This window comes from Aulonocara stuartgranti (assembly GCF_965226115.1).
Source record: "Aulonocara stuartgranti genome assembly, chromosome: 22".
Classification (NCBI taxonomy): domain Eukaryota; kingdom Metazoa; phylum Chordata; class Actinopteri; order Cichliformes; family Cichlidae; genus Aulonocara; species Aulonocara stuartgranti.
This window is the reverse complement of record NC_138957.1, coordinates 658,887-667,500: the sequence shown is the minus strand read 5'-3', so window position 1 is coordinate 667,500 and position 8,614 is coordinate 658,887. Positions and strand designations below refer to the sequence as shown.

The 8,614-nt window shown below is 42.6% G+C and overlaps 1 protein-coding gene across 2 annotated transcripts in view; it reads right to left on the bottom strand.

The window, feature by feature from the left end:
• LOC309698878 (uncharacterized protein) overlaps positions 1-111 on the bottom strand; it is a 16,839-nt gene extending 16,728 nt beyond the window's left edge. For both annotated transcript variants that reach the window (XR_014274199.1, XM_082521632.1), the window contains exon 1: positions 1-111. This exon is cut by the window's left edge and continues 105 nt beyond it. The gene's annotated coding sequence lies outside the window, so the exon portion shown is untranslated.
• Positions 112-8,614: the final 8,503 nt, after the last annotated feature.

Sequence of the window (8,614 nt, the reverse complement as noted above, 5' to 3'; positions counted from 1 at the left end):
GATGAGGATGGTAGAGACAGGGACAGATGGGAGACCTGGAGATGAAGAAAGCAGAGAGCAGAGAGAGCACAGAGAGGTGTGATGGTCTGAGCGACGGAGCTCTGAATGAATATGAACACAGAGAAAAGGGGAGGAGAGAGGGAGCGGGGGAGGAGGATGAGGACACTGAGAAGGTGGGCGGGGGGGGGGGGTTCTGGTTTTCCTGCCAAGTTTGTTCCACGTTTGCCAAACATGAAGAAACAGACAGACATGAATCACAGTGAAAACTGCAGCATTAAAGGGCCTTCCACAGTTTCACAGTCAGTGAGTCGGGCTAACGTTACACTCCCTCTGTGCTCTCACTCCCCACAAAGGATCAGCTCAGACCGTCCTGAAGGGAAAAACTCAAGTTAAGCTGCATTTCACAAAGAAAACACTGACCTGTGTTTTTCACACAAACATACAAAAATCACCAGGACTGTAAATACAATATGTTTGTTCATCAAATAAAGAGAGGCAGCGCAGGCACGCACAAACCTGTGTGTGCTTGTGCTGCACTGCTGTCACACAGTACTGGCTCCCCTCATTTGAACTTTCACTCACATGTTTCATCCACAAATATTCATAACAGACAAAAAGCAGTCTATAAGTGATGATTTCATCAGCCCTGCAGTGTTGGGGAGTAACAGAGTACATGTACCGCCGTTACGTATTTAAAATACAAAATATGAGTAACTGTATTCAGTTACAGTTACCGTTTAAAAAGGTGGTATTCAGAATACAGTTACTTTGCTGAAATAAATGGATTACACAGCGGTCTTCTCCTGTTTCATATGTTCGGCTATGTCCTCTCTGTTTTTGGTTTCCACGCTGGTGGAAACCCAAACAAACACACATTAAGAGGCTCTAATGTCTGTGCCTCAGTCTCAGGCCCACGTCACCTCTACTCGCGGCCGCATAATGACGTGAAGAAACATTTTTTAAAATAATTATCCAAAAATGATTTAATATGAAGGCAACAGGCAGAGTGTTACAGGCATCGCCCTGAAGAGTGTAGCCTGATGGGCAGTGAAGCCCAGCTGTGAGTAAGCTGTTAAGACTCGACTGTTTCCTCTGAAACAATAAGCTCCGTATGAGCAGCCTTTCAACGCCTCTCTCTGTCTCTCACTAGCAAAGTTGACCCAGACAACAAAGTGAAGCTAGTTTTCGGCTACGAGCCGACACGAACCCGACGTATTAGTCAGAGGCCCCTTTACTACGGCTCGGAGCCGCGGACCTGATTTCTATACGAGATCACTGCAAAAATGGCGAGTAACCTTCAGTAATAGTAATAAATCACAGCAACATTCATGTAGCTGTAAAAAGCATGATAATATATTAATTAAGTAATCCGGATACGTTACTGTCATTGAAATACATTTTGGGGCATGTAATATGTAATCTGTAGTGGAATACATTTTAAAAGTAACCTTCCCAACACTGACCCTGTGTGTAATAACTGCTTGTGTGATGTCAGTGATTCGTGTTAGCTCACTATTGTAATTCTACGGTGGCCCCTAGAGACAAAACACGTACAAACACAACAGAAGTGCTCCAGGACACTAGGGGGCAGTGTTGAGCTTTTGTACCCTCGTGGCTACACAAGCCAGGAAGCACCAACAACCGGATTTGGTGTGTGGTAGTAACAGGTAAATGAACATTTTTTTAAAATATTTGAATATATATGAGTGCCTGTGTATAAATACACAAACAATACACATAATTCTTAATTGTGTAATTTAAGTGAGGTAGGTAGCTCTGCTTTGGAAGTTCAGTTAACGCTTGAAATGCGTTTTGGAGTTTGTACGTGCTTTGTCTCTAGGGGCCACCGTATAACTCAGCCACACTGCATGAACGGCTTGTTTCAGCATCTCATTTGGACGCAGGTCCACACTTTGACTCAGCCACTACAAAACTTCCATGTGGCTTCTGATTTTTTGAGCCTGCTGCTAAACCGAAGCGTTTTTGAGCTTCAGGACAGGGACTGATGGTCAGACTTTCTCCTTCAAGCTTTTCTGTTAGAGAGCAAAAGCAATGGTCCAGGTCCTGAAGCAGCAAAGCAGCTGCAGACCACCACACTCCACCACACTACCTCACCGTGTTCGAGTGTATAACGTGCTGTGTTACTAACAGGACTCTTTTTGTCTCGTCCACAGAATATTTTCCCAGAACGTCTCGGGGACCATCGGGATGTTTTGTTGGAGCCTGTCCTAAATTAGGATTAGGATTCTAATTATTGTCGTTACACATGTTTCAATACAGAGTGATGAAATACTGAAGCCTTATAAACAGCTTTGTAACCCAGACTGATCATGAGTACTTTGCTCCTCAGCTCTTCTTCAGTTTTTTTTCTTTCATGGTATGATATATGGTTCTTCAGATCCTTCAGTTGTAATGATCACTGTACTAAATATTCTGCTTCGCTGAAGCTGCTTACAGAAGGATGACTATGTTAGTTTAAATGGATGAATCGTGCTGTCAGAATCCTCAAAGCACGGGCCGGGGAGGGCAGTCTGTCAGCCTTATATCACTTTTACATCGTTTGCTTACAGGTTCAACAGGTCAGTAGACAAAAGTGAGTATGGATCTGCACTGCATCCTGAAACACTGACGCTCCACAGACATGTGTAGCACCATCGTCCTCTAAACTCCCCAGCTCACTGTTCCAGCACCAGAAGGAAGTAACGCTTTAAAATAAATGGTTTAAAGCAGCAGAACAAACATCAGCAGTCCCACACACGCTCTCTTAGTTTGTGAATATCATCTGTCTGATCTCAGACTCTGTTTATTCTCAGCTCTCTCCAATTAGCTCAGTGAGAAAACCTGTTTAGGCCCAATGACAACAATCATTCATAAGTGATTTCAGCCACAGTCTCCATCTGATCAGACAAACATGCTGTGAATCTTTTCTATGTTGGAGAAAACTCAAACAAAAAGGACAGATGAAGAGTATCAGTGTTTACAGCATCCCTGCTGCTGCTGCACCTCCTCACATTCTTTTCATGTAATCAGACAAAATCTGACTTTTCTCACAATATCATCCTCTCTGTCCTGACTACATACACATATATATATTACCTCACCAACTTTATAATGGACTGGCATGAATTCAGTCAACGTTAACTGCTGGTTTACAAAACAGTGAACTTCCTTTCTGTTACAAACAAAATGACAACTAACCAATAATTGTGGGAAAACATTTCCAGAGGAGGAAATCAGACATTTAATTGTGTTAGGGAAACTCTGATTTCTCAGTTGTCCCTGAATACGTCATCTCCCAGCGCTGGTGACCTTCGCCAGGGACACGTTGACCAAATTATCTATGTTTTCGTCTCTCATAAAGACAGAAAGTCCAAATAAAGATGTGAGTTGAATGTGAATAATGCAGCTGCTGCCTGTACGTGTGTGTTCAGACAAGCCCAGAGCGCTTCCAGCCTTTGCATGTTTACTTAAATATTTTTATAGCATGCCCATAAATCAGTGAACAGTTCAGGTCCCAGATATTTATCAGAGCAGGGGTGTTTCTACAATCGTTTAAACCTGGGGGACAACAAAGGGGGACAAAAAGGAGCTGGGGGTGGGGGCATTTCCATGGGAAATAAACATTTTTGTTTGGGGAGTGGAGCAAGCAGCAGCAGACAACCTGCGATACAAAAGTTTAGTCTTAGTGTACATTTAAGTTGTTTACATCTTTATTTTATAGATTAATCACCTGTCGTTCAACAAAATATAACAAAGTGCCCCAGAAGTATAGCCTCTGTTTCAGTGTGCTAACAGTGCTTCCAGCTAGCTTAGCACAAATGCTAACTAGGCTAACAGTCTTGCTAAATAGACTGGTTCTTACATAGGGCCTTTATACTCTACCTGAGCACTCAAAGCACAGCATACAACATGCCTCATTTGCACATTCACACATTCATACACCAACAAGTGTTTTCTAGCTAACAACTCTGCTGGACGCTTCAGAGAAGCAAACATTTGAAGGAACACAGTATCTGTTTCTGGTTTGTATCTCTTCTGTGCACAGAGAGCTGGACAGTGTTTATAGCCATCACTTTCATTCAAACTATGATGTATCAATATGCTAGCAACCAAAGCAATCACAGGGAGGCAACCAGCAACCTCTCACTGCTGATGGTTCCTAGATGGTATCAGACCGGTCTGTAGATCTGTGGGATGGGAATCGAGACCCAGTTCTCTACAAGAACCTGTTCCCATTTCAGTTCCTTAGCATTGTCTGTCACTCCTGCTAATCAGTTCCATTTGCGCTACAATCAGCTGATGTCAGTTCATATGTTGGAGGAAATTACTCTGCGGTGAGTACATGGACATTTTCATTTTCATATTTAATTGCACACAAGGATGGGAGTGTGATGGTAAAGTGGAAACTGCATCCAGAACAGAAACAAACTACTAACACAACTTCAGCGCTTTGCAGGCATGCTAATGGATGCTAATGCTAAGCTAGTCAAAAGCCCAGAGTGAGGTTAAAGCTGAGTAAATGCTGACCCCAGACCAGCAGCCAGAGCCTGAACCTCAACAGGTAACAAGAGGATGAGCTTCAGCCTCTGTTTCTACCTGCTCGTGTTTCTACGGTAGCATCGCCGTGGTGATTGCTCTTTGGGCATTGGTGCTAGAAACTGCTACGAGAAAATCCAATCTCTAAGTTATATTGATAATGGAATCGCTAAATTCTTATCAATTCCCATCCCCTCCCTACCCTGGCACCATGTCTGTCTCTTTTTTGTAACTTTTCAGTGTTTTGCTTTTTATGAACCTTTTTTCCATTGAAGTGAAATCTTCTTCAAACCCATACTACTTTGAAATGGAACTACTTCAGCATACGTTCAAATTTTTAAACAGGTCCGTCTTTTGCTCTATGTGAATAATATAGATATCCAAATGTGGCTATGGTTGTCCTCTTTAAGAAAATGACCTTTCCAAAACGCAGCAATTCACAGAATGTAAACGAGGGCCCTGAGAGTGTCAGCAGTACCGTCAACGTCTGTCATTCACTGCAGTCTTAACTGCTGTCCTCTGTTGGGCGCAAAAGTCAGAATGGAGGCATTTTAAACTTCTCTGCTGATGTTAGTGTTACAGACACAGAAACACTCACAAGACCTGTTTATTTTTAGTGTCAGGTAATAACCACACAGACTGTGACCATGAACATGTGTGTTTGTCTGTGTCCATATTTGTAAACATTGTGCAGATCCATCGCTCAGTGCGAGAACCAGGAAACATCAAATTCATACTCAAAAATAAGATTTTAGCAGCGAACAAAAGGAGTTTTGAGAAAAGTCTGTTATAATGTGACATACTGATACACGTCTGTTAGTGATGTGTCGGTCACGAACGAAACGGCTCTTAGAGCCGACTCTTTGAAGTGACCGACGCGAGCCGACTCCTTATTGGGAGCCGTGGGTTTTTCTCTCTCTCTCTCTCTCACACTTTTTTCCGCTTCACTCTGCATGCCAGCCTTGTGCTTTATGCTGAGCAGAGGGGGGAGGGGCGGAAGTTACACTCACATTAGCACAGGAACAGAGCGGGAGGGAGAGAGAGAGAGAGAGAGCCAGGGACAACAACGCCACATTAGAAAGGTATAGTAAACATCCACAACTATTTTCAGCTGCAGATGATAAAGGATTCAGAAAGTTTATTCATGCAGGCCCATATGACAGAGAATGTGCATCTTCTTTTTGTTTTCATATTTCAATTTATATTTAATTGTGTTGTGGTTTGCAGTGTTTTGTGTTGTTTCACTTTAAATTTGTTTAAAGTAAATGTAAATAGTTGGTTTTTGTATTATATGATTTATTTATTACATTTTATGTGGAGTGAATAAACAAAAGTATATTTACGGTGGCCCCTAGAGACAAAACACGTACAAAACACAACAGAAGTGCTCCAGGATGCTAGGGGGCAGTGTTGAGCTTTTGTTACCTGGTGGCTACACAAGCCAGGAAGTACCAACGACCAGATTTGGTGTGTGGTAGTAACAGGAAAATGAACATTTTTTAAAATTATTTGAATATATATGAGTGCTTGTGTATAAATACACAAACAATACACATTTGCTTTCAATTGTGTCATTTAAGTGATCTAGTAGCTCTGTTTTGAAGTTCAGTTAATGCTAGAAATGTGTTTTGGAGTTTGTACGTGCTTTGTCTCTAGGGGCCACCGTATATATTTATATATAAACATTTATACATATAACCACTTTTTTTTACATTAGTAATTCCTTTTGTGTATAATTTTATATTGTTAATAATAAATTAATTAAAGCAACAAAACAACCTGAAGAGCCAGTTCGGAGCCGAAGGAACCGGTTCTTTTTAGTGAGCCGAGCCGATTCTCTAAAAAGAGCCGGAAATCCCATCACTAACGTCTGTATTCATAGACGTCAGCGTTTCCCTCGGCTGAGCCTCTGTGACGTTTGACAGTTTGAACAGACCCACAGACCCTCTCCACACCTGCTCACTGTAAATAAAACTAACAGCAGATATTGTGCTGATAGTGGAGCTCCTGTTGTTAGGTGTACAAGCTGTTGGTGCTTTGCTGTTAAGAGCATCAGCCTATGAGGTCTCTGAGATCAGTTCCAGGCCTCCACCTCAAACAGGTATGTTGTTATTTCACTGTTCCTGCCTGGTCCTGTCTCCCTCTCCTCAAACCTATTGTCTTCTTCACGTTGAGCGATGGCAGGAAAAAGCCACAGCTGCAGCTCGTGTTTCCACCACAGCATCAAAGTCAACACTGATCTGCTCCATATCTTCAGGGTAAAACCTGCAAAAAAGAAAAGGCCCTTTGTTTTCTGTTTGCAGCTGGATGTTGAACAATAGACTCTGGTTTCTATCCTCAGCTCTCAGGGAAATCCACTGCTCGGTGACCTCACTGCTGATGTCAGACACGACCAAATATGGAGGTGTGTAAGGAAACCTGTTCATTTGTTCCCATTCTGTTCAGCCTCCAGACGAGATGTAGCTGCTGTCCTTTTACAGAACCACTCCCACTGACCAGCAGAGGGCAGCACTAATCAGAGAATTTACTCTTAACAATAAAAAAAAGTGTAAAATGTTTTTATTCGCTTTACCAGGAGTGTTAGCGAGAGGAAAATATGAGATATGACAAAATACAAAGGAAATTATTTTAGTAACACTGCGATAACAGTTCATACTTTCCCCCCCAAGCTTTGTGCTGACAGAGGCAGCTCTCCTCTCCATAGCTACTACAGTATTATTTGCTGTTACTATTATTTCCATTAATAGTTTCTCAAATGATGTTGCCTCATTCAGTATCACTACATCTATCACTACGGCCGTCTTCCTCTGCCTGTCCACCACCACTATGTCGGGTTGGTCAGCCACCACCATTTTCTCCATCTGGAAGTCCCACAGGATCTTAGCTCGGTCATTCTCCACCACCCTTGGGGGCGTCTCCCATTTTGACGTCGGGACTTCCAGGTTATACTCGGCACAGATGTTCCTGTACACTATGCCGGCCACTTGGTTATGGCGTTCCATGTATGCCCTGCCTGCTAGCATCTTGCACCCTGCTGTTATGTGCTGGATTGTCTCAGAGGCATCTTTGCACAGCCTGCACCTGCCCATAAGACCCCAGCCTCTATGGATCCTGTCACAGAATGAAGAGTTATCATACAGCTTTATAGAGAATGCAGATGCTTCCTGAGGTGTTCTTTATGGCAGCGAGATTAAATCAGTGTGAGGGAGAAGGAGCTGTGTAATTGTGTTGTGGTTTGCAGAGTTTTGTGTTGTTTCACTTTAAATTTGTTTAAAAGGAAAAAGCTGAAAATTTAAATAGTTAAAAGTTATACTGTGAATAGTTGGTTTTTGTATTATATGATTTATTTATTACATTTTATGTGGAGTGAATAAATAAAAGTATATTTACGGTGGCCCCTAGAGACAAAACACGTACAAAACACAACAGAAGTGCTCCAGGATGCTAGGGGGCAGTGTTGAGCTTTTGTTACCTGGGCCCTATTTCAGGAAGCCGGTTTAGTGCAAACTCTGAGTAAGTATACCCTGAGTTAACGGAAACTCTGGGTTTTCGGTTTCACAAAGCGAGTTTAGATGAAGCCTCAGTGAGTCACTATGACGACACACTCCGTGAAGCTAACCTGCCCCCTAGCAGGTTTACTTCAACTAACCCTGACCTTCTCCGCCTCTTTGTCAGAAACCTGACTGTAGGAAGTGTCAGACATGGCGTGCTCCTTCCTTGAAGAGCCAGTAGATGTTGAAGCCCAAATTCTCCGCAGAGCTCTCCGCCGGGAGAGAGTGATTAGAGCGCGTTTGGACATTTTATCATTTCCTGATGATTTCCTGTGTGAACGTTACCGTTTTTCAGCACAATCTATAATTTGTTTGAATAACATCCTCAGGCCTAATATTGCTCATGTGACACATCGCGGACATGCTCTCAGTTCATTACATATTATTTGTATTGCACTTCGGTTTTTTGCAAACGGGAGCTTTCTGTATAATATTGGTGACGCTGAGCACGTTTCCAAGGCTACCGTCTGTCGGGCAGTCAGGAATGTTACAGTTGCACTGAAACGTCTCCTGTACTCGTTTGTGGT